Genomic DNA, 26707 nt, shown 5'->3' with positions numbered 1-26707 from the left:
CAAAAATAGCACAATTTTTTTTGTTTAGCCTTTAAAACGTTACGAACCTCAAAGATTGTGTGTTAAAGTAGAGGTCAGAATAACAGTAATATCTTTATTCTCTTCCGATTGCCTCTTTAGCAAAGTGGGGGGGTGGGGGAAAACCTTGGCATGACATCGCCCATTGAGAATCACAAATCTGGTTCTTCGCTTCCAAAGCACAATTTTGTAACCAAAGGATTGATATAAATTGGACCCAAACCTCAAGCCCAAAAGAAAAATCTCCTGCTCTCCTCCCAAGGAGTTTCTTGCTAAGTCACCAAAGAAAAGCAGAATAACATAAAACCAAGGCACCTTGCTCTCCCTTATCTCAGATACTGAAAAACCTCCTCTTCCTCTCCACTCTTCTGTTTAGAGTGGTAGAGTTAAAATTTGCCCTGGTACCTCCTCAAAGGCATATTCTCACCTGCGAGGCTAAGGAAGGCACTGCGCTTCCTATATGAGTGGAGAGATTAGATTAGATGAAGGAGAATGGCTGAGGGCCTCGAAGCTCAGGGTTACAACGTCAAAAGGCAACTCCCGTTTAAGGAGCCGGTGGCAGAACAGAAAATCCTGCCGGATTTGGTGGGTGGATGCTGCAGATGGTTCGGTGGGTCGGGCCGCTCCTCCTTAATGGGTGCGGAGGCTCGACCACCGCACAGGGGGGCCAGGGATGGGCTGGGCCATCATTCTCGGGTCAACCCCATCCTAAGGACAGGTGGGGGACAGAACGCCTCAAGGCCTGTGGGTGCCGAGGCGGCTCCGAGCGGAGCCCGGTTCCTTAGCGCCAACCGCGGGTGGGGTGGGGACTGCGGAGCTCGCCTTCCGCGCCGGTGGAGAGAAGGGCCGAATCCTTTCCCCAAGATCATAGAGCGACCTGCTCTCCACGCCCTTTCTACCCAAGAATACTTTTCTTGCTAAGTCACCGAGGGAGGAGGGCGATCCCTTTCCCGGAGGGCCACGGGTGGAGCCGCGGAGGCCCTGGCACCCCCGGAACCCGGGCCAGGGAGGAGGGGAGCGAGGGCAGCGCCCTCCCGGGCCTGTCCCCCCTCCTCCCGAGTCTCTCACTCAACGGCCGTCGCGGCCGCCATTTTGAGAGCGAGGAGAGAAGAAGAAGGAGGAGGCGGCGGCAGGGGGAGGGGAGAATGGGAGGGAGGGGACCGGCGCAGCCACATCGTCAGGCCGCCGGGCTCGGCCCGCAGCTGCCCGAGCGCGGTGGGAAAAACAGAGGGAAGGGCGCAGACTCTCGCTGCCTTACCGGAGCGCTGCACCGCCGCCTCCGCAGGGCCTCTTCCGTCCTTCACTCCCATCCACCGGCGGGGGAGGGGGAGAGGGAGAGGGAAGGGAGGAAGGAGGGAGGGAGGGAAGGAGGGAGGGGGAGGATGGCGCGCTGGGCCCGGTCCCGGGGAGGGGGAGGGGAGGGGAGCGGGCGGGCTCCTCAGCCGTTCCGGGGCTCGAGCCCAAGCCCGGCGCTCGCGGTTTCTCTCGCTCGCGCCCGAGCGCTCCCCTCCTTCTCCTTCTCGCTCCCTAGACCCCGGAGTCGCTGCTCGTTCGCTCGCTCACTCGCTATCTCTGCCGCCGGACTCCGCCGCCGCCCCGCCGCTCCAGCTCCGTCTGTCACAGGAGCTGCCCCAACGCCCTGACGTCACCGCGCCGCCGCTGCCGCTGCCGCCGCCGCCGCCGCCCCAGACCCGCGGGGAAGAGGGAGGGGAGGGGGCCGGGAGCGGAGGAGGGGCTGCGGCGCATGCGCCAGTCTGGGCCGGGCCCTGAGCCTCGCTGCCTTCCGCTTAGCGGGAGGGCTGCCGGTGTGGCTTGGAAGTACCGAGGGGATCGGCGGAAGAGTTTGCGCACTAGGTGCTTCTTCTCGCGCTGCACACGCCTCTTTAACCAGGGAAAAGGTTCTCGGTCCCCTTTTCCTAGACCGTTGTTTGACTGTTCTGGCCCCTCACGAACTCCGGCTCTCTTCACCTCCCCGCCCTGCTCCTGCCCGCGAACTGCGCTCTCCCCACTTCCCCCGGCCAACAGCAGAGACCAGCTGGCGCCCTTGGATTCCGGGCCCGGATAGGCTTCAGAAAGCGAAGCCCCGGCCAGGCTGTCGCCCCTTCTACCTCCGGTCTTCCGTGGGGGCCGGGAAGCAGAGGAGAGTAGGTTGAGTTGGCTTGGGGAGAAGAGCTGTTGAGGTTAAAAGGCTGATGGAATGCCTTGTTGCCTTCATTTTTATTATAGATTTTTAATTGGGAAGATTCGCTTTTAGATGTGATTCAGCTATTGTTTTCCTGAGTCACATACGCAGGCACACAGTTCTGCGACTCTGGAAGTCTCAAAACTGATGCCCAAAGAAAGACCTGGAACTTTATTCCTACAAGGCGTGTGTGTGTGTGTGTGTGTGTTTGCTAATTTACGGGTTGAAATACTGATGACAAGTCTTGGGGATTTATAGTCAGTGTATTCCATATAGAGACATTCCGTTTAAAAGAAGCAGATTTGAGGTTCTGAATCATTCAATATGGAATATTCTTTCAGTTAAGAGTTATCTAGTGTGATTATCTTGTCATTAATCTGTGCTGTCCAAGGAAACTTACCTGAAACACAGGTTTAGGCTTGTGTTTATTGATTTTATTGCTTTCCTTTATGTAGGTAAACGCATACACTGCATTTGAGATGAACTTGGTTAATGAGAGAGATAACTTGGGTATGTGTATCCCGAATCAGCCTCTTAGAGGAAATGTGACCTTGGCTAAATGCCTCTTTCTGGCCTCAGTTTCTCTATAAAATAGACCTAATAAATAACTTGTAAGGTTTTTGTGAGAATTAGCGAGGCTATGCTGCGTGTGTACAATATATGTCCTTAGTGGAGAGTCACCCAATTCATTTAACCACTACTGTTGCTTGATGCTAAAACAAGTTTTCTTTTATCAAGAAAGGTTGTTAAGTCTCTAATCCTGGAGTTGTTCAAGAAGAATATGAATGAACTGCCTGGAGGGTTTGGGTTCTCGCCTTCTTGAAAGCAGGAAAGTAAATCAAATGATCTCTGGAATGTCTTTTGCAGGTTTACAGTTTGGGGATTCTCTGGCTGGATAAGGACCAAAAAATGCACTGAAGTTTGGTCTGTGCCATGTCCAGTAACAGTCAATAAACTTGGAAATAAATTAATATCCCTTGTTCTAAGAATCCACTTTTGGTTTGTTTTTATCTGTGAAAGTATTATTGCCTCACATCGTACTATTAACATTTAATCATCTGAGTATATCAGTTCTTTATTTCTTCATTTTTTTTTGTCTTTCTGCTTTTTTTTTTTTTTAGGGTCCCACTAACGGCATATGGAGGTCCCCAGGCTAGGGGTCTAATCAGAGCTATACCTGCCAGCTTACACCATGGCCACAGCAATGTGGGATCTGAGCCACGTCTGCGACATCCACCACAGCTCACGGCAACACAGGATCCTTAATCCACTGAGGGAGGCCAGGGATCGAACTTGCAACCTCATGGTTCTTGGATTCATTTCCGCTGTGCCACAATGGGAACTCTAGTTCTTTATTTCTTAAATGAATGTTCTAAAAGTCTACAAAGTTGTCCAGAAATCAGAATCATATTGATAAACACCAATTTAATACAAATAGGTAACTCTAACCTGCATAAACCTTGAGCTCATACATGCAGGTGTTCAGAATACTTTAAAATCTGTATTATTTAATTATAAATTAAATTTGAGATCAGGCTGTATCTCAATAAGAGTCCTTCAAAAAACAATAGACTCCCTTGGGAAGAATGTGTAAAAATTTTCTCCCTGGATTATAACTTTTCTTTAAAAGTTTGAAGTCTTTTAAAAGTTATAATCCAGGGAGTTGTGTTATGTGCCTTGATATGGGGCCATGTGTTCTGGTTCTGTGCACTTTCTTTTCAGTTGCTAAAATGATATATCTGTCTTCATAAAGTCTTGTCTCTTTGAGAATGGAGAAGTGGGACATCTGTACTATCAATCATAATTCATAAGGACTTATACAAAACTGACTATGTCCATCCAGGAAACATTCGATAATGAATATTTTGGATGATATTTATAAAAAAAATTAAGTATAAACTTCTATTTTACTTACTGCAATCTAACAATCTCCTCATTCGTTTGAATTGCAAACCTTCATTTTTTCAGCGAACATTTTAAAAATGGAAGCATTTGTTTTAGTTGCTGCAGTAAAATTAGTGTTAGTTTAAACAATTCTGCAAATAAGCTGACTAGAAGAAACACTGCAAATATTACTATTGGGGAGAGGACAAAATGTCTTCTAAAAATAGCTCCAGAGCAAAAATCTGTTTATAATGAACACAAATATTTTGAGAATGAAACTGTCCTCTATTTATAGGCAAACATACATTGCTGTAGGTGCATACTTGATATAAAACAGTTAGGAAATGGTGAGGAGTTAGCTTTTAGGCATAGGTTATGTGTACCAATGTCCCTTTTGAAAGAAAACCATGACCTAAGTGACAAAAGACTCACTCTAGGAGATTTTAGCTAAATAATTTGTGTACCTGAATTTCCCCAAAACATGGACCTATCAGTGAGGATAAGGTCAACTAAACCAGTCATTCTTCATCTCAGCATCATGACACCCTCATGTGTCATGAACATAGGGAGGCCATAAAAACAAATGAAAAACTTTTAATGGAGGTGAAACTCTCAGCCTGGAAAGAAGAAATATTTAGAAGCAGCATTTGTCATCTGAAAACTTTAAAGTGCTGACATAAATAACAATACCAAAAAAAATCCATCAAATTCATTCTAGATGTCACTGCAATAGACCAGGCAAAAAGTAAAACAACCCTCTTTATGGCTGTGTGTACACCTAGTAGAGTAAAAGATTAATTCTTACCTAGAGGAGTCAAGGTTTTGTGAAGGAAGTGATTTAAATCAGTCTTTTAAAAATGGCTAGAATTTTCATTCATTCACTCGTTCAACAAATATCTGAGTACCTTCCATGTACCAGACCCTGTACTGGGTGTTGAACATTACACAATGAACAAAACAAAAAGAATCCTTGAGGTCATAGAGTTTATGTTCCAGTAAAAGACACAGAAAAAAGGTGACAAGGCCATAAAGGCAATAGGCAGTATTGAAATGGTGAAAAATAGGTAGGACCACATGAGTGAGGGTGGTAAGACATACTGAGGAATGAATGATTTTTGAGCTGAGACTTGAGTAGCCAAAGGACTCTAGAGTAAAGAACAAGTGCAAAGGCCCTGCATCAGGAAAATGATGGCTGTGTCCCAGGAAACTAAAGAAAGTCCAGTCAAATGAGAACGAAATGATGGTTAGGAAGGGGGCTTCTTGAAAACTGCACTGGTCCAGGGAACACCATTCACACTTTATTCCCTGAATAGCCCAGAGAGGAAAGTAGCAGGAGAGACAATCAGAGAGACAGTAAGGAATCAGAGTGCAGGGCCTTGAGAACATAGTGGGGAGTTTGGACTTCATTTTAGTAGCTGTCAATAAAGGTAAGAACCAAAAAAAGCACATTTTGAGGCTGCCTTTTGGTCTTTTGTCTGGGGTGCACCCACAGCATATGGAGGTTCCCAGGCTAGGGGTTGAATCAGAGCTACAGCTACCAGCCTACACCACAGCCACAGCAACACCAGATCCAAGTCACGTCTTCGACCTATATCATAGCTCTCAGCAAAGCCAGATCCTTAACCCACTGAGTGAGGCCAGGGATCAAACCTGCATCCTCATGGATACTAGTCAGATTAGTTTCTGCTGAACCACGATGGAAACTCCCTTATCTTGTTTCATTTATACGCTCACTCATTTGCCCCTTCATATATTGAAGCACATTCATTCGAAATATCACATTATTTTACTCACTAGTAGTTTAATATATGTCTCTAAAAGAAAAAAAAACCTATTTTTGAAAATATAATCACAATAGCATTACTATGTCTAAAAGAATATCAATAATTCCTTAGGATATTTTGACCCTACCCATTGATTTTTGCCTCACCAAAGACATGGAGTGATCAGAAGTTATGGAGAAATCAGACAACCAATCTTAAGTTAAGCAATCTTAGACAAAAGAACTATACTGAATTATGTGTGATTGCCCCACAATTTTCTCTTGGATAAATTTTAAAATTTAAACAATTGGTCATTTATCCAATTAAAATGAATATTACTAGTAGAAATGATTTGCATAGCATTTAAGTAGCAATGGCTAGAACTTCACAGAGTAAAATTTTTACCTGCGAATTCCAACTAGGAAAGTTGCATGTGGTGAGAACTGGGGCCACAAAAGGATGCTCACAGTAGAAACAAAAAAGAGACTAAAAGGAAAATGCTGATAAGTAAATCAAATGTCCTTTGTAAAATTACTAGAGGAAAGAACTTTTCCCCCATGAAAATAATTTCATTAATACAAAAATGAGAATAGAAAAATTGGAAGTGCTTTAATCTTGCAAAATAGAGAACTGATCAAATAATTAATTTGACTAAATAAGAGTTTGTTCTAATAAACACATTTGTCCTAAAAATTTACTGAAGTTGGTATAATTCTGACTAAAATACTAAGATTCACAAAAGCTGAGGTAACATGTCCTACATATATATTTTTTTTAATTTCGTGATAGCCACATTTTAGAGTTAAAAGTGGTGAAATTAATTTTTACCTTTTCTTTACACTCTTTGAAATCCAGTGTGTATTTTACACTTATCACATATCTTAATCCACACTAATCACATTTCGAGTGCTTAGTAGCCCATGTAGCTGGTGGCTATCACACTGGACAGTAGAGGTCTGGAGGAAAGGTGATCCAAGTGGAAAGAGTGGTTTAAGCAAAGGAATGGAGTTACAAATGTGGAAGGCAAGTTCTGGAAACAAGAAGTGATTCCAGTGTAGCTGAAAAGGAGTATATGTTTATGTGCGAGAGGGATAGGAGGTAGATAGGTGAAGGATTGGAGAAGGAAGAGGGGGAAATGTGCAGGCTGTAAGACTAGAAAGATCAACTGGACCAGAAGGTTTTGGATTTTTTTTAAGCAGTGCCTGTGGCACGTGGAAGTTCCCAAGTTCAGGGATGGAACCAGTGCCATGGCAGTAAAGCTGCTGAAGTGACAACATCGGATCCATAACAACTATACCACAAGAGAACTCTGGTTTTGAAGGTCCTTTTTTTTTTTTTTTTTTGTCTTTTTAGCGCTGCACTGGGGGCACACGGAAGTTCCCAGGATAGGGGTTTAATCAGAAGTTGTAGCTGTGCACCTACAACACAGCCACAGCAACGCTGGATCCTTAACCCACTGAGTGAGGCCTCGTGGATACTAGTCGGGTTCATTACCACTGAGCCATGATGGGAACTCCTAGTTTTGAACATCTTGATTGTTGGTCCATCCTGTTTGCTATGGGGCTGCTCATACTAACCTTCATCTTTCAAAGAGAACTCTGGTCAATAGTGTCCTCTTTTCCCCTCTCAGTTGCTATTTTTACTGTCCCTTCTTCCCCTATTGACTGTGCAGAGAAAGGACTGGATTCCAGGTCTCCAAATGATGGTCCAGAAAAAACCACTAATGCTAAGTTATGTCAAGACATACCCTAAATCATGGTTTTTATACTTTCTTTTTCTCCAAAGCATATTTTTCCAAGCAAAATATTGTACAGAATGCCCATATGCATATAAACAAAGCAACAAGCAAAAACAGAACTTCCCTGTTTGAAATGGGAGTTTTCAGGCACAAACTTACACCCCCTCTGCCATTCCACATCAACAGCAGGAAATGTCTGTCATCTCACTGTGCATCTTTGACAGCATTCGGGACTCACACCAGATCAGTTTCTTCATTTAAAAAAAATTTAGATTACTAACTCTATCCTTTTTAAGGGTGAGTAGATTATGGCTGTGTAGGAAGCATTTTCTATTCTCTCCTGGGCTACAATGTACAGTACTTAGGTAAACGAAATAATATTCTTTTCCTTATAATCACTTTTGATACATGTATTATTTAAAGGTGTGTAGGAATTTCCTGGTGGGTTAAGGATCTGACATTATTGCTGCTATTGCTCCAGTTGCTGCTGTGGCATAGGTTCTATCTCTGGCCCCGGGAACTTCTGCATGCCACCTGGTGTAGCCAAATAAATAAACGAAAGTATGTAAAATTTTGTTCCAGGAGTTCCCGTCGTGGCGCAGTGGTTAACGAATCCGACTAGGAACCATGAGGTTGCGGGTTCGGTCCCTGCCCTTGCTCAGTGGGTTAACGATCCGGCGTTGCCGTGAGCTGTGGTGTAGGTTGCAGACGCGGCTCTGATCCCGCGTTGCTGTGGCTCTGGTGTAGGCCGGTGGCTACAGCTCCGATTCAACCCCTAGCCTGGGAACCTCCGTATGCCGCGGGAGCGGCCCAAGAAATAGCAACAACAACAACAACAACAACAAAAGACAAAAAAAAAAAAAAAAATTTTGTTCCAAAACTTTTTCTTTGTAAAATTGGGTTTGTTTTAAGCACTTATGCATCTTCTAGGAATGCAAACAGGTTAGTGGAAATACTCTGACAGGACATAGTATAGGACAAAAGGCTGCTTCCCAAACCATCACCACCCCCCCCCCGTTTATTTGTGAGACTGCCTTTTCTGTCTCACTAGGTACATGTTTATTTCCTTTATTTCAAGATTTCATTTACTTATGACTTATGCCACAGCAAAAATTTTGGAAATTTCAGAAAACATGAAAATGAAAAAGCACAAGTAACCCTATAATTCAGATATAAACCCAATGAAAAAAATCATATGTACCCTTCAATTTTTGTTTGTAGATATACAAGTCAATATTTTTCACAAAATCAGGATCTTAGTTTACATGCAGTTCTGAACCTTAACAGTTTTTTCTCTCTTCTCTCTTTTTTGGGGGTGGCACACCTGTTGCATGTGTAAGTCCCCAGGCTAGGGGTCAAATCAGAGCTATAGACGCTGGCCTACACCACAGTCGCAGTCACAGCCACAGCCACAGCCACAGCCACACAGAATCCAAGATATGTCAGCAACCTACACCACAGTTCACAGTAACGCTGGATTCTTGACTCACTGAGCAAGCCCAGGGATTGAACCTGCATCCTCATGGATACTAGTCACGTTCCTTTCCACTGAGCCACAACGGGAACTCTGAGAGCTCCTAAATCTTAATAGTTTTTAACTGGAGGTTAAAAATCAACATTTTCCCATGTCATTAAATAGTCTTCGAAAGCACAATCTTGTAATAGTTGCTAAGTAACCCATTATTTTAGTGTTTCTCAAAGGCATTTTGGACCAAACAATCCCTTATTATTTTTAACTTTTAATTAAACTTTTTATTTTGAGATAATTGTAGATCAACATATGGTTAAGAGAAATAATAGAGAGATCCCCGCACACCACTAACCCCTACCCCATTGGATAACATCTTGCAAAACTGTAGTACAATATCACAGCTAGGAAATTGACATTGATACAATCAAGACACAAAACATTTTCATCAACAGGAGGATCCTCCATGTTGCCTTTTTTAGCAGCAGCTACTTTCCTTAATTTTCAATTTAAGAAGGTTATATAAATGGAATCAAATAGTATACAGTCCAATCCTTTTTTTTTTTTTCTTTTGCAGCTGCACCTGCAGCATATGGAAGTTCCCAGGCTAGGGGTCAAATCAGAGCTGCAGCTGTAGACCTATGCCACAGCCACAGCAACACCAAGCCACATCTGTGACCACAGCCTTGAAATAAAACCCATAGCATTGAAAAGAATGACTGCCCCTATTTTATTCTACTTTCTCAAAATTGTTTTAGCTCTTTTAGTTCCTCTGCCTTTCCATATAAATTGTAGGAAACTTTTATGTATACCTACAGAAAACTTGGTGGGATTTAATAGTAATTGCATTAATCAGTTGAAAAGAAGAGACAGCATTACTAAATTGAATCTTCTAGTTCATGAACACCATTATGACTCTCCTCTTTAAGTCTTTTTTGCATAAGATGTTTGTAGTTTCAGTACCTATGTTCTGTATATATTTTGTTAGATTTACATCTAAGTATTTCATGGAGTTTTTGTTTGTTTGTTTCTTTGAGTGATTATATATGCACTGTAATTCAAAAAAATTTTTTTTAATTTTTTGGTTTTTAGGGCCATACCCACAACATATGGAGGTACGTAGGCTAGGGGGTCTAATCAGAGCTACAGCTGCTGGCCTATACCACAGCCACAGCAACACCAGATCTGAGCCTCGTCTGCAACCTACACCACAGCTCATGGCAATGCCGGACCCTTAACCCACTGAGCAAGGGCAGGGACCGAACCCACAACCTCATGGTTCCTAGTCGGATTCGTTAACCACTGCGCCACGATGGGAACTCCTGTCATCTTGACAATGTTAAATCTTCCAATCCATAAACAGTGGCTATCTCTCCATTCAGTTAGTTAAGTCTTGTTTAACTTCTTTATTCCTAAGTATTTTATTCTTTTTGATGCTATTGTAAATGGAATTGTTTTCTTAATTTCCATTTTTGATTGTTATTTTCTTAGTAAATAGAATGCAACTGATTTTTTTTTTTTTTTTTTTTTGGATGGGGGGCCATACCCATGGCATATGGAAGTTTCCAGGCTAGGGGCCGAATTGGAGCTGCAGCTGCCAGCCTACACCACAGCCACAGCAGTTCCAGATCCGAGACTCATCTGCAACCTACACCAAAGCTCACTGCAATGCCCGATCGACTGAGCAGGGCCAGGGATTGAACTCGTGACCATATAGATACTAGTCAGGTTCATTACTGCTGAGTCACAATGGAAACTCCCACAATGTTCAGGATTTTTTGTTGCACTTAGGAGGAAAGATAGGAAAAAGTACATAAACTCCATTTTTCCAGAAATGGAAGTTGGGACATATCCTTTTTTTATGAAGGATGTGTTACAACCCTGGTCCCTGGGCACTAATGCCAGCAGTACTCCAAAGTCACTGTAGTCCCAAACGCTCTGAATTGGAATTATAGTTATTCCTTTATTATTCATTAAGGCTATTTCTTTTTTTTTTTTTGTCTTTGTCTTTTCTAGGGCCGCTCCTGCGGCATATGAAGTTCCCAGGCTAGGGATCGAATCGGAGCTGTAGCCACTGGCTTACACCAGAGCCACAGCAACACAGGATCCGAGCCTCGTCTGCGACCTACACCACAGCTCACAGCAATGCCGGATCCTTAACCCACTGAGCGAGGCCAGGGATCAAACCTGCAACCTCATGGTTCCTAGTCAGATTCTTTAACCAGATTCTTTAGCCACGATGGGAACACCAAGGATATTTCTAATATTTCATTAAAATATAGAATGATGAAAAATCTTGAATATAAACATGTGTTGCCTTGGACTAATTACTTCCTTAAAACAGGAAATATCTTATTCTAATCTGAAGATTAGGATTACTAGGTCAAAGGATATGTATTTCATTAAGGCTCTTAATGCACATGTAAGTCACTTTTTAGAAAGGCAATGTCAGTGGTTTCACTCCCCTTTAAAACACTGAGTATTACCATTCTTTTCTTTAAAAAGATCCTCTTTCATTCACTACAAAATAATCAGGAAACAAACAAGTAAACTAACAACAACAAAAAAGAATAAGCAACATGAAAATACATCCTCCCATACAGAGGCAACTACTTTTTCTGTCTTGGTATCTATTTTCCTGTACACCTTTTATTGTACTTTTTTAGTTACAGTTGCAGCATGCAGAAGTTCCCGGGGCCGGGGATTGAACCCTTGCCAAAGCAGCAACCTGAGCCACAGTAGGACAATGCCAAATCTCTGTGCCACAGGAGGACTCAACGTTATTTTAAAAAAACAAAAACAAACAAACAAACAAAAAAAACCACCTTGTTTTCTCATAGTTTCTGAGAATCAGGAATTTAAAAGCAAGTTGATGGGCATTTCTGGCTTGGGGTCTCTTGAAGGCTGTAGTCAAGAGTTAGCTGGGGCCAGGTAGCATCATTTTAAATAACTGTTGTATTAGAACTCTTCTGGTTGCAGACAAATACAAATCAAAATAGCTAAGGCAGGAATTCCCACTGTGGTGCAGTAGAAACGAATCTGACTAGGAACCATGAGGTTTCGGGTTTGATCCCTGGCCTCACTCAGTGGGTTGGGGATCTGGCGCTGCCGTGAGCTGTGGTGTAGGCTGACAGCTACAGCTCTGATTAGACCCCTAGCCTGGGAACTTCCATATGCCACAGGTTTGGCCCTAGAAAGGACAAAAACAAAAAACAAAATAGCTAAGAGAAAAAAAGGAACGTATTGGCTCGCACAACCAACGACAGAAAAGGTAGGAGTGAAGCACTAGAACCATAAATGTGAATTTATTTTTCCAGAATTCACTCTTCAGCTTCTTGTCAGTGCCTCTTTCTGTGTGTCCAGTGCATTCTCTCAGATTGCCTTCTTCTAAACATTTGGAGAAATGGCAAACCATAGTGCCTAAGCTCACAACCACTACAGATAAAAAAAGGTCTGTTCATTTAAAGTACAACTGTTATATGGTTGTACTTTAATATATGAATATCCATATATATATTAATAAATTCTACAAACCAACAATAGACAACCCAATTAATACATATTTATACTTGAAACACTTATTTTGGAAATTTTATTATTATTATTATTTTTTTATGGCCACATCCACAGCCCACGGAAGTTCCTGGGCCAGGGACTGAATCAGAGCCACAGCTGCAGCAATGCTGGATCCTTAACCCATTGCACTGGGTTGGGGATTGAACCTGCACTCCCACAGTGACCTGAGCTACTGCAGTCAGATTCTTAACTACCTGCAGCCAGAGTTGAAACTCCCGAAAAATTTTAAATGTAGCACAGGAATGAACAATTCCTTAAAGGTTAGAGAAAATTTTTTGGAGTTCTTTCGTGGCACATTGGATTAAGGATCTAGCATTGTCACCGCAGTGGCTTGGGTCACTGCTCTGATGTGGGCTTAATCCCTGGCCTAGGAAGTTCCACATGCCACAAGCATGGCCAAAAAAAACAAAGACTTTTTTTTCAGGAAGCCACATGTACATAGTACTCTTCTGAGTAGCTCTTTGACAAGGATCTCAGTTTCTTGTGTGATCATTGTTGTTTTAGGGTTTCTTTTCTTTATTTGGTCTTTTTAGGGCCATACCCGTGGCATATGGAGGTTCCTTGGCTAGGAGTTGAATTGGAGCTGCCAGCCTATGTCACAACCACAGCAACACAAGATCCAAGCTGTGTTTGTGATTCACACCACAACTCACACCAATGCAGGATCCTTAACCTACTGAGCAAGGCCACGAATAGAACCTGTGTCCTCATGGATGCTAGTCAGATCATTTCTGCTGAGCCATGATGGGAACTCCAGTGTTTTAGGTTTTTATCTTTTCATTGAGTCATTTTTTTTTCTTTGCAAATAATACTTCTTTTCTTCTTCATCAAGATTTTCGGGAGTTCCTGTTATGGTGCAGTGGTTAACGAATCCGATTAGGAACCATGAGGTTTCAGGTTCGATCCCTAGCCTCGCTCAGTGGGTTAAGGATCTGGCATTGCTGTGAGCTGTGGTGTAGGTTGCAGACACGGCTTGGATCCCTCTTTGTTGTGACTGTGGTATAGGCCAGTGGCTACAACTCCGATTAGACCCCTAGCCTGGGAATCTCCATATGCTGCAGGAGCGGCCCTAGAAAAGACAAAAAAAAAATAAATAAATAAAAATAAATAAATAAATAAATAAATAAAGCTTGGGAGTTCCTATTGTTGTACAACAGAAACAAATCTGACTAGTATCCATGAGGATGCAGGTTTGAGCCCTGGCCTCGCTCAGTGGGTAGGGGATCTGGTGTTGCTGTGAGCTATAGTGTAGGTGACAGATGGGGCTCGTATCCCTTGTTACTGTTGCTGTGGCATAGGCCAGCAGCTGTAGCTGCGATTCTGCCCGCAGCTTGGGAAATTCCACATGCCATGGGTGCAGCCCTAAAAAGCAAAATAAATAAATAAATCTTAGCTGGGATTTTGATTAGGAGTGCATTAAATGTATACATAAAACTTAGAAGAACTGACATCTTTTTGTTTTGTTTTGTTTTTTGTTTTTTGTGCTTTTTTTTTTTTTTTTTTTTTAATTTCTTGGGCCACTCCTGCAGCATATGGAGGTTCCCAGGCTAGGGGTTGAATCAGAGCTGTAGCCACTGGCCTATGCCAGAGCCACAGCAACGTGGGATCCGAGCCACGTCTGCAACCTATACCACAACTCACGGCAACGCTGGATCGTTAACCCACTGAGCAAGGCCAGGGATCGAACTCAAAACCTCATTGTTCCTAGTCGGATTCGTTAACCACTGAGCCATGACAGGAACCCCAGAAGAACTGACATCTTAATTTTAGCTTCTAATCTATAAAAAATGGTGTATATCTATTTATGTACATCTTCTTTAACTTCTCTCAGTAGTTTTCCGTTAGAAGAAATTACATATTTCATTAGATTTCTTCCTCCATATGATGTGTTTTGATGCTATTATAAATACTATTTTTGTTTTGCAATTGCTTAATGCAAGTATACAGAAATGCAATGGATTTGTGTATAATGACCTTGCATTTTTTGTTCTCGCTAATTCATTTATTAGTTCTAATAGAGCTTCTTTGGGTAGATTCCATAGTGTTTTCTACATGCACAATTATGTCATCTGCAAATAATAACAGTTTTACTTCTATCTAATCATTATGCCTTGTTTCCACTATTAGAGGAAAATGGTTCACCATTAAGTACAATGTCAGCTGAGGTTTGTTTTAGCTGCTCTGTAGCAGATTGGAAAAGTTCCCTTCCATTTCTGATTTGCTGAGATTTTTCAAAATCATAAATACATAGTTTTAAATGCTATCAATGATTTTTAAAACATCTATTTAGATAAGCCTACATTTTCTCCCTTATTTTGTTAGTGAGGTGAATTGCATTGATTTGTTTTTTAATGTTAAACCAATGCTGCATTCCTAGTATAAACTTCTTGGTATTCTAAATTTTTTTTGTTTGAACTTTTTGCCATATATACTTATTAAAAATTAATCACTTAAAATTTTAATGTATACAAACGTAAATGAGCAGGGCTATTTCTGAACATTTACCCTACAGAAAAATAGGACAAATGTGTTCATGGATGTTTGTTGTCGCTTTTTTGTGTGTGTCTTTTTTCGTCTTTTTAGGGCCACACCCGTGCATGCGGAGGTTCCCAGGCTAGGGGTCTAATTGGAGCTGCAGCTGCCAGCCTGGGCCAGAGCCACAGCAACGCCAGATCTGAGCCGCATCTGCAACCCACACCACAGCTCACGGCAACGCTGGATCCTTAACCCACTGAGTGAGGCCAGGGATCGAACCCAAAACCTCATGATTCCTAGTCGGGTTCATTTCCCCTGCACCACAACAGGAACTCTGCTTTTTTTAATATATAATATCAAAAAAAAACTATAAACAACCCAAATAGCTACCATTAAGGAAGTGGTAAATAGATTAATTTATATTCAGCCAATAGAATAGTAGTCAGCCATTAAAACTCATAATATATGTCCATATATGGGCATAGAAATAAGATTTAGATAGTTTTTCAAACTTAAAACACAGGTAACAGGGAGTTCCCATTGTTGCTCAGCAGTTTGCAAGCCTGACTAGCATCCATGAAGACGCAGGTTCCATCCCTGGCCTTGCTCAGTGGGATAAGGATCCGGCATGGCTGTAAGCTGTGGGTGGAGGTCGAAGACACTGCTTGGATCCCAGGTTGCTGTGGCTGTGGCTGTGGCATAGTCCAGTGGCTACAGTTCTGATTGGACCCCTAGCCTGGAAACCTCCATATGCGTGGGTACAGCCCTAATAGACAAAAAGATAAATAAATAAATAAATAAAATGCAGGTAAAAACCATATGTGTAGAGTGACTCCAGTTTACACCCCCCCCCAAGAAAAAGATCTAGAATAATGAGGTAGATCAATAAATATTTTGAGGGAGTTCCGCAGGTGGTATAGTGGAAATGAATCTGACTAGGAACCATGAAGTTGTGGGTTCGATCCCTGGCCTTGTTGAGTGGGTTAAGGATCCGGCACTGGTGTGAGCTGTGGTGTAGGTTGCAGATGAGGCTTGGATCTGGCGTTGTTGTGGCTGTGGTGTAGGCCGGCAGCTATAACTCCGATTGGACCCCTAGCCTGGGAACCTCCATAAGCCGAGGACGCGGCCCTAAAAAACAAAAAATAAATAAATAAATAAACATTTTGACATGAAGAAACCTCCAAGACATTCAATTAAGTGAAAAAAAAAATAAAGTTGAAGAACAATACATATAGCATAATCCCGTTTATGGCAAAACAAAACCAAAAAATATATTGTATATATACATATAGTTTTGTGTGTCAATGTTCTTTGCTGGCAAGCAATGCAAACGAATTGGCTAATTTAAGAAAACAACAGCAAGAGTTTATTGAGTAATTAGGGATCCACCCCCCCCACCCCGAGACTTAAGGAAAATGTGAAGAATCAGGTCTCAGAAAGAAGAGAAATCACGCAGCCCTAGGGAGCTGTTGAGAATCAACCAACGGTAGGCTCCTCACATTACTGCTCTTAGAATGAACACACTCCAAGAGGTGTTTTCATTTTCCAAACCAATATCCAAATTGCAGGGAGAAAGATTTTGACTGGCCTCGCTTGAGGTCACACACATGGTCATTCTTTGGTCGACAACCCTGGAGACCATATCTGATAAGGATGGTAAAATTGGAGGACTATTTGTGCAGACAAAAATGGTCTCTTTGGTATACAAATACACACGTTTTCTCGGGGGAGTGCATAGTCTTTTCCATACAATGGTGAAATGGTACCCCCTGGATTTGTGCAATTGAGCTGCTGTGGAAAGGACATTTACACTATTAACTTTTGAGCATCTACGTTATCTGAATTTTGCTATAAGGAGAAGGTATTCTTGTGCTCTCTTTGCTGAGGCCAGAGCTGCCTGTGGCTCCAGTCCATGACAAACGCCAATATTAGAAAACGAGACTCACACAGGAAAAATGGTGGAGACAAGAAATGAGAAGAAGGAAGAACTTGATGAGCCCTACGCCCTGGGTCCAGTCATGCCGAGGCCACCTCCACCTTTTCCCTTTTTAAGGTTTAGAAGTGTGAGCCACTAAATCCTTACCCCCACCCACTTTTCCTTAAATTCGTTTTCATTCGAGCTGCAATTGAAAGAACTGCAAGTGAGAGTAAGGAAAGCCATCAATGATGTTTGTATAACCACCGTAGCAAGTAAGTTTGTAAAAAATAGCACTGAGGAGTTCCCTTGTGGCCACGGATTAAGTACCCAGTGATGTCACTGCAGTGGCTCAGGTTGCTGCTGTGCCACTGTCAACTGGAGATCCATTCACAACAATGTGAATATGCTTAACGCTTATGAACTATACACTTAAAAATGGTTCACCCCCAAATTTTGTTATATGTTTTTACCACAATAAAAATATTATCATATATCTATAAATCTAAAAGGGGTATTAAAATAATAACACCATGACCAGGAATGATTTATTCTAGGGATGTTAGGGTTGTTTGACATTTGAAAATGTATTAATATAATTTATCACAGCAATTGAACTAAGGAAAAAAACTATATGATCATCCTAGTGAATGACAAAAAAAGCCTTTAATAAAAATCGAGGGAGTTCCCGTCGTGGCACAGTGGTTGACGAATCTGACTAGGAACCATGAGGTTGCGGGTTCGGTCCCTGCCCTTGCTCAGTGGGTTAACGATCCGGCGTTGCTGTGAGCTGTGGTGTAGGTCACAGACGCGGCTGGGATCTGACATTGCTATGGCTCCTATTAGACCCCTAGCCTGGGAACCTCCATGTGCCATCGGTATAGCCCTAAAAAGACAAAAAAAATTTTTTCCTCTTTTTTAGAAGAATAAATGCTCATTAAAATATTGAAACAACATATAAGGTAAAAAGTAAACATTTCTCACTGTTCTATCAATTCCCTTACTCAGAGGTAATCACCTTCAATAGACTCTTTTCTTCGTATCTGAGGTACACAGTTGGATTTTGAAAAATAAAACTGAGATCATAATATACGAGCACATATATATAATATATTAGCTAAATATTTTTTAAACTCAACAAAATAGCATGGACCAATTTCTAGCTTGGTGCTACAGATTTACCTTCTCTTTAATGGCTTCACAGTATTTCAGAATGTAAATGTACAATAATTTATTTAACTGTTCCCTACTGAGGAATTTTAAGTTGTTTTAACCTTTTTTGCTATTAAAAATGCTTTAATGAAGAGCTCTATGCATAAATATTTCTTCACTTGTGAAGGATCGTCTTTTAGAATTGAAATTGCTGGGTCAAAGAATATACAGTTTAAACTTTTTCACAGATACTCTCAAATTATCCTTTAAAATAATTTATAGTCAGAGAGTTAGAGAACATCCATTTATTCGTATTCTCACAAACAAGGAAATAATTATAATTCTTACCACGTTCGCCCATCTGGTAAATGAGATCCCCTCCAAAAGTCATTATTTGTAGATTATATGATCACATACCTGGGAAAAAAACAAGAAAATTAACTAAATAAAGTTTAGCCTAGAGAGCTGGTTGTGTCTGAAGGAAAGCACTTCAGCCTTGGAGGAAGTATAAATTGTACTCCGGAGGGTAATTTCTCAGCATGAGTAAAAAATATAAAAAATACGCATCTCTTCTGACGCAGCAATCAAAATCTGGGATTTCTTTCCCTAGGGAAGTGAAGAAATGTACAAAGATTTAGCTACAATATTTTTTACTGATGCATGGTTTATAGCTATGAAAAACTGAAAACAATCTAAATGTCCAACAACAAGGGAGAAGTCAAACAGAGGATCACTCATTCATACAATCACACACAACACATCCATTAGAAGCGATGTTGTAGGGAGTTCCCATCGCGGCTCAGGGCTAACGAACCTGACTAGTATCCATGAGGACTCAGGTTCGATCTGGCCCTGCTCAGTGGGTTAAGGATCTAGTGTTGCCAAGAGCTGTAGTGTAGGTCCAAACGCAGCTTCGATATGATATTGCTGTGGCTGTGGAATAGGCCAGCAGCTGCAGCTCTGATTTGATCCCTATCCTGGGAACTTTCATAGGCCAAAGGTGCACCCTAAAAAAAACACACACACACACAAAAAAAAAAAAAAAGAAGAAGAAGTGATATTGTAGATTAAAATGTATTGACAATATTTCAAGTTTTAGTGCTCAATGAAAAAGATGACAAAACATATACAATATGATACAAATAAAAATGTGTGTATGTGTATATATATATATATATATATATAGGCATATATAGTTCTGTATTATTCATCACATTGATCTTGGTCAAATTTGATCTGCTGTAAAGGTAAATTTGCTTTGAAACCCAAGCCAAAATACCCATCCAAATGTAAGCTTAGCACCTGAGATCCCAGCTAAGCTACGAGGAGTGGATGCAAATATAAAGCTCAGAGATAATCCTGACATAAAAAGAAATGCCTGTTCTGGGACCTGAAAATGAGGCTTCTTAATGAAATTACCAGCTGTTTGAATAACCTCTTTTTGTTTACAAAGAACACAAGCTCTGCCAGCATGTCTCAGCGTTGTTTTAAGCACCCCTTGGGACCCTGAGGACCCCACATGGCTCCTGTCATTTAGAAGCTTATCCAGTGGTTGAAAGAATCCAAACAAGTTGCTTTCAGCTCAACACTGCAATGTCCCCAGTAAAAAGGAGGACCAGTGTTTGCTCTGTGACAATTCCCTGTTTTCCCAGACCATGAATCAGCCCCATTGTCTCACCTGCCTCTGTGCATCATTCATTCTGTACATCACAGCTAATGGCAAAAGCAGGAACATGGCAAAGAAAGTGAGACTCTGGGCAAAGAGAATTCCAGGCCCCAGTATTTAATTCTGCTTGTAAAGGGTCAGAATTTCACAGGGGCTGCTTCAGAGAAATGGCTGGAAATGTATCAAAAGGCTAATTTCAAGGAGAGTGTCTAATTTACACAATAATACTTGGCAGTTAACTGGCATTTTTTTCATCCAGAGGTGGAGGTGTTTCCAAATGTGAATGTACAAAAATGCTCTGGGCACCACACCACGTCAGACTTTTCTTTCCTTCCTCCACTGCCTTCCCTTCTACCCCAGTTCCTTTCCTCGCTCTTCCTCCCTGTTCCTTCCCAGCTAGAAAGAAATGATAGTTTAATCTAGGTAATCTAGTTTAATCTAGGTAATACTAGTTTAGCCTAGCTAATACTCTCCTCTTGTGCAAGCTGATTGTTCGCTCAGCTGGCCTAATCCTTTGCATGCAATTTATTTTATAAAGAATAAAAGGGAGGAGTTCCCGTCGTGGCGCAGAGGTTAACGAATCTGACTAGGAACCATGAGGGTGCAGGTTTGATCCCTGGCCTCGCTCAGTGGGTTAATGATCTGGTGTTGCCGTGAGCTGTGGTGTAGGTCGCAGACCGGCTCAGATCCCAAGTTGCTGTGGCTCTGGCACAGGCCGGCGGCTACAGCCCGGATTCAACCCCTAGCCTGTGAACCGCCATGTGCCGCAGGAGCGGCCCAAGAAATGGCAAAAAGACAAAAAAAAAAAAGGATTAAAGGGAGAAAATTTTTGTCTTTAGGTCATAGCACCCATTGCCCAAACAACTCTTTTTTTTTTTTTTTTTTTTGGTCTTTTTTGTCTTTTGTCTTAGGGCCATGCCCACGGCATATGGAGATTCCCAGGTTAGGGGGTCAACTGGAGCTGTTGCTGCCGGCCACAGCCACAGCCACAGCAATGCCAGATCCAAGCCCAGTCTGTGACCTACACCACAGCTCACGGCAACGCCAGATCCTTAACCCACTGAGGGAGGCCAGGGATCAAACCCTCAACCTCATAGTTCCTAGTCGGATTTGTTTCCGCTGCACCACGATGAGAACTCCCCAAACAACTCTCTTTAAATCCCCAGAAACCAATTCAAGGTCATGTCTTTCTACTCGGTGATAACTCAGCTTACCTCTAGTGTACTACTTAGGATTCTTTGGTTGTATTTGAGCTAGCTTAAGAAAAAAGGGGCAATTTTTATGATAGAGGTACTTTCACAGCACCAAAGGACGGGTAGGCAGTGAGGCCACTGAAAGGGTCTAGAATCAGGAAGAATAAAGCAGTCTTGAGCCCCCACCTCTCCCTCCCTTCTTCATTCCTTTCCTCTCTGTATATCTGCTTTTCTTTCTCCTCTGATCCACTTGACATGCAGAATATAGCTGCCAGATAGCTCCCAGTTCACAGGTTAAAATTCCAGCCAACTGCAGAATGTTTCAGTTCAATCCTAAATTTCCCAAAGAAATAATCTAACCATCAATAAGGGTGGCTTGTCCCCCTCTGGTGCAGACAGCCACGGCCAGGGAGGCAGAGTCACATGGTAGCAAGTGGCTCCTAAGGGCCCACTCCCATGACGTGGTGCCGTGGGTATGCTTCCAGGAAAAAGTGAATAACTAGTGGGCTGGAGAAATGACTGAAAACATAAACCAAATCCGTTTATTTATGTGATATTGAATTATTTAGGAACGGGTTTTTTTCTTTTTTCTTTTCTTGTTGAAGCTCAAGAATATTCCTTTTAAAATATTTCTAGAGTTCCCTGGTGGCCTAGTTAAGGATTCAGCCTTAACACTGAGCAGTTGTCACTGTTGTGGCTCAGGTTTGATCCCTGGCCCAGGACCTTCTGCATGCCATGAAGACAGACAAAAAAAAAAAGTTAAAAAATATTTCTAATTACATTTTTATACAGTGAAGTTTGCATGATCAAATGACTATCCTCTTGGATCCCAGTTGTACCAAATCTCTTAGCCTTTCTAGTTTTCAAGGACCAGTAAACTAAAAATTAAGCAGTGAATATTGACGTTTGCTTCCAGTGCTCCCAAGTACTGGAAAGATTTATGGGAATAACTCGGATCTTGGAAAAGGCAGCTAGTGTTTACTGAAGGTCAATAAAGTATTGAAAATAGCATGGAAAGCTTTGTCATCTTGGCCAAATGCTTAGCTTCCCTGGATCTCTTCATCGGTAAAATAGGAGTAGTAAGATTTTTATTCCTACCTCTTGGGGTCAATTGTGGGTCAAGTGAGTTACATGAACTTTTAACTATAAAAAATAGTAGTATAATAGCGTCATGTGTAACCCCAGGCCTCACCAGACTTTGGTACAAATGAGGAAAAGAGCCATTATATACAACATAATATGGCAGTTAAAAACAAGGTGGTTTCAACAAATGGTGCAAGAAAAACTGGACATCAATATGCAAAAAAAAGAACCTTGATCTGTAGCTTGAACTATATATAAAAACGGACTTGAATTACAGATCCAAATGTAAACCTAAAACTACTAACCTTCTGGGATAAAATGGAGGAGAAAATATTTGTGATTTAAGATTAGGTAAAAACTTCATAGATATAAATACAAAAAGCATGAACCATGAAAGAAAAAAATTGAAAAAGTAGACTCATCAAAAGGAAAACTTCTGCTCTTAAAGAGACACTGTTTTGTTTTGTTTTTGTCTTTTTTTGGTCTTTTTGTCCTTTTTAGGGCCACACCCACGGCATATGGAGGTTCCCAGGCTAGGGATCTAATCAGAGCTGTTGCTGCCGGCCTACACCAGGGCCACAGCAACCCCAGATCCAAGCTGCGTCTGCCACCTACACCACGGCTCATGGCAACGCCAGATCCTTAACCCACTGAGGGAGGCCAGAGATCGAACCCTCAACCTCATGGTTCCCAGTCAGATTCATTAACCACTGAGCCATGAAGGGAACTCCAAGACACTATTAAGAAAATGAAATGATAAGACACAAACCGGAAGAAAAGATTTGCAAATCATCTGATAAAAGATTTGTATCCAGAATATATAAAGAACTCACACACTTGGAGTTCCATGGTGGCCTAGCAGGTTAAAGGATCTGGCATTGCCACTGCTGTGGTGCTGGTTTGATTCCTGTCCTGGGAACTTCTTCATGCCATGGGCATGGCTTAAAAAAAGAGAGAGAGAGAGAGAGAGAGAACTCTCACACTCAATAGCATGAAAACAACCCAATTTTTAAATGGTAAAAAAAATTTGAACAGGTGCTTTACTCAGGTTGTTGTAGGGATAAAATGATAGAAGCAAAGCATTTAGTGCTCAGAGTGAAAACTCAATAAGGTGTTATGTTTCAAAAAATTAAAACTAGTACTTTACATCCAAAGGAAAGGAAAACAGGTTATTGAAGAGATATATAGACTCTCATGTTTACTGCAGCATTATTCACAATAACCAAGATTTAAATATATATAAAATGGAATTACAGAGTTCCTGTAGTGGCGCAGTGGTTAACAAATCCAGCTGGGAACCATGAGGTTTCAGGTTCAATCCCTGGCCTCGCTCAGTGGGTTAAAGATCTAGTGTTGCTGTGAGCTGTGGTGTAGGTCACAGACACTCGGCTTGGATCCCACCTTGCTGTGGCTGTGGTGTAAGCTGGAAGCTGTAGCTCCGATTCGACCCCTAGCCTGGGAACCTCCATATACCTCGAGTGCAGCCCTAAAAAGCAAAAAAAAAAGAATAAATAAATAAATAAAAATAGACATTCAACTTGCTGAGCGACTAGATCTTTATTCCTCTCACTAGAAGAAACGATACTTATGTGATGCAATAGAGGTGTTAGCTAACAATGGCAATCGTATTGCAGAATAAATGTATGCGATCAATACACTGTACTTCCTAAATTTACACAATCTCATGTGTCAATTATATCTTTTTTTTTTTTTTTTTGTCTTTTTGTTGTTGCTGTTGTTGTTGTTGCTATTTCTTGGGCCACTCCCGAGGCATATGGAGGTTCCCAGGCTAGGGGTTGAATCGGAGCTGTAGCCACCAGCCTACGCCAGAGCCACAGCAACGCAGGATCTGAGCCGCGTCTGCAACCTACACCACAGCTCATGGCAACGCCGGATCGTTAACCCACTGAGCAAGGGCAGGGACCGAACCCGCAACCTCATGGTTCCTAGTCGGATTCGTTAACCACTGCGCCACGACGGGAACTCCTCAATTACATCTTAATTTAAAAAACGTTATTGTCCATCCACTTCTGTGATTTTTATCCTGAGGATCAAGAGCAACACATGGATTTACTGGCTCTGCTCTTTAAGATGTCTGCATTGGCCTCCACTTGTATGAAAGCAACCATCTTGCCTCTGTCTCACTGGTGTTGTGTTCCAGTCAGAGCTGCTTTGGTTGTAAGAAAAAGAAATCGCTGGAGAGAAGTGAAAGTTTAGTATAAAAATAGATTGGAGAAAAGCAAAAACGAGCCAGGAGCTTCAAGGAAGGGCAAGAGCCAATCATTTTGGTACCAGTGACCCTTCTCTGATGGTTTATCTACTGCTAGAGACACATCTGCTCAGCTTCCAGCTCCCTCAGAAATGTCTTTCTCCCAGTCTTATTTCTTCCCGCATCTGGCTTGCACACACCCAGACATGCTGCCTTCTTCTCGATGCTCCGTGGCATTTCCATTCAATTGGCTCCCTGAGATTAACAACTTCCTTCTGTTTGTTTATTTCCTTGGAGAGGACTGTGTTAGGTCAAGCTCATCTTTTTCAACTGGGCCGCATAAACTACAAATAGCTGCCCTCTTGGTGGATTGGCTCCCTTGAGATAAAATGTCCACCCCTTGACCAATCAGCTTTGGTCCCTCATATTTCCTGGTTAGTAAAAGTAAGTATTATCATAAGAATTTATCATGCTAATTTGATATGTGACAAACAAGATTCTACTTTAATCTGCATTTTTATTAGGAAGACCGAACATTTCTATTTATGTGTTGGTAATCTCTCTTTGCTTGTTTATTTTTAATGTTCTTAGTGTGTTTTTCTATTGCAGTACCCATCTTTCCCTTGCTGGTTAGTAAGACTATTAACCACTTGTCTATTAACATAGCTTGCAACTGTTTCCCCCAGTTTGCCATTTGTATTTTAACTTTGTGGTGGGATTTGGCAGGAAGAAGTTTTTCTGTTTGTTTGTTTTGTTTTGTAGTCAGAATTGTTATCCTTTCCTTCAAGCGTTCCACCCTTACGGTCATATTTAGAAAGTCCTTTGGCTCCCCAAGATTATAATAATGTTCATTTATTTTCTTCCTGGAATGTTTATGGTTTCAGTTTGTGCATTACTTGGTGTGTGGTATAGGGTAGAAATAATAGTAGCTAGCATTTATGAGGCACGTTTTGTGTGATAGGCACCATGTTTTTATTTTTTAGCACCCATTATCTCTTTTAATCCTCATAGTCATATGAGGTAGTCACTTTTATTACCTTATTTTTAAATACAGGAGAAATGAGGCTTAGGGAGGTTGAGTATCTTGCCTGCAATTACACAGCTCATCAGTGGCAAAACTGGCATTCAAACCCTGTGTATCTACTTTCAGAGGTCTTAATTGTTGCTGTGTATATTATCTCACTTCCTCCAAAAATCATTAGTCATTTGTAAAATCCAGCATTTCTCTCACTGATTGAAATGCCACTCTTACCATCTAGTAGTGTTTGCTAAGTTCCTGGGTCTCTTTTGCCCATTCTTTTCATTTATTTATTTATTTATTTATTTATTTATTTATTTGTCTTTATGCTATTTCTTGGGCCGCTCCTGCGGCATATGGAGGTTCCCAGGCTAGGGGTCGAATCGGAGCTGTAGCCACCTGCCTACGCCAGAGCAACAGCAACGTGGGATCCCAGCCGCGTCTGCAACCTACACCACAGCTCATGGCAACGCCGGATCGTTAACCCACTGAGCAAGGGCAGGGATCGAACCCACAACCTCATGGTTCCTAGTCGGCTTCATTAACCACTGCGCCACGACAGGAACTCCCCATTCTTTTCTGTTCTATTGATTCTTCCGTCTATTCCTATGCCAGTTACATACTGTTCTAATGACTGCTGCATTATTTATACATTCTATTACCTGGGAGGCCAAGTCATCCCTAGATGCTCTTCTTTTTCAAAGTTTTCTTATCTTTTCTTATGTATTTATTCTCCAAGAAAAACTTCAGAATTATGTTGTAAAGTCCCCAAGACTTTCCACTGAGATTTTTGCTGAAAATGTTGGGGGCTGGGGATACCTTGCGTGCTGAGTTGAGTTCATCAGATTCCTCAGTTTATTTATTTTTTCTTTCTTTCTTTTTTTTTGGGGGGGGGAGGGGGGCACTTCTGTAGCTTACGGAAGTTCCTGGGCTAGGGACTGCAGCTGCCAGCCTATGCCACAGCCATAGCAATGCCGGATCCAGGCTGTATCTGCAAACTATGCCACAGCTTGTGGCAATGCCAGATCCATAACCCACTGAGTGAGACCAGGGATTGACGCTGTATCATCATGGAAAACAGTCATGTTCTGAACCCACTGAGCCACAACGGGAACTCCAAACTCCTCAGTTTAGATCGAATATGGTCCCTGTCGAGCCCTTTGCTTATTTTAACCCCTCCCTTATCCTTTGTACACATTGTCCCTCCCCTCCCACAGAAACACCCCCTGTTATGTTTGAAATATGCCCTTGGATAGGTATGTGTTCTTACAAAGTACATGCTGCTGCTCTTGTGCCTAGATCTTAAATTTATGTAATTGTACTGGTGTAAGGATCTTCTTCTGTTTCTTTTGTTTCTGTACCCAGCA

At 41.8% G+C, this 26707-nt stretch overlaps 1 protein-coding gene across 9 annotated transcripts in view; it reads right to left on the bottom strand.

Annotated features, from left to right (window-relative positions):
- The window catches only part of PAFAH1B1 (platelet activating factor acetylhydrolase 1b regulatory subunit 1), a 168507-nt gene that overhangs the window by 88434 nt on the left and 53366 nt on the right, over window positions 1–26707 (bottom strand). For 5 of the 9 annotated variants that reach the window (XR_014820346.1, XR_014820347.1, XR_014820348.1 and 2 more), the window contains exon 1: window positions 1277–1662. The gene's annotated coding sequence lies outside the window, so the exon portion shown is untranslated. 9 annotated transcript variants of the gene reach the window in all.

The sequence above is a fragment of the Sus scrofa genome, chromosome 12 (assembly GCF_054392235.1).
Source record: "Sus scrofa isolate SSC_HxYL_T2T_F1_AM1 chromosome 12, Sscrofa_HxYL_maternal_Yorkshire_Landrace_v2.0, whole genome shotgun sequence".
Classification (NCBI taxonomy): Eukaryota; Metazoa; Chordata; class Mammalia; order Artiodactyla; family Suidae; genus Sus; species Sus scrofa.
The sequence above is the reverse complement of the archived record's forward strand: the minus strand, read 5'-3'. Positions and strand labels throughout refer to the sequence as shown.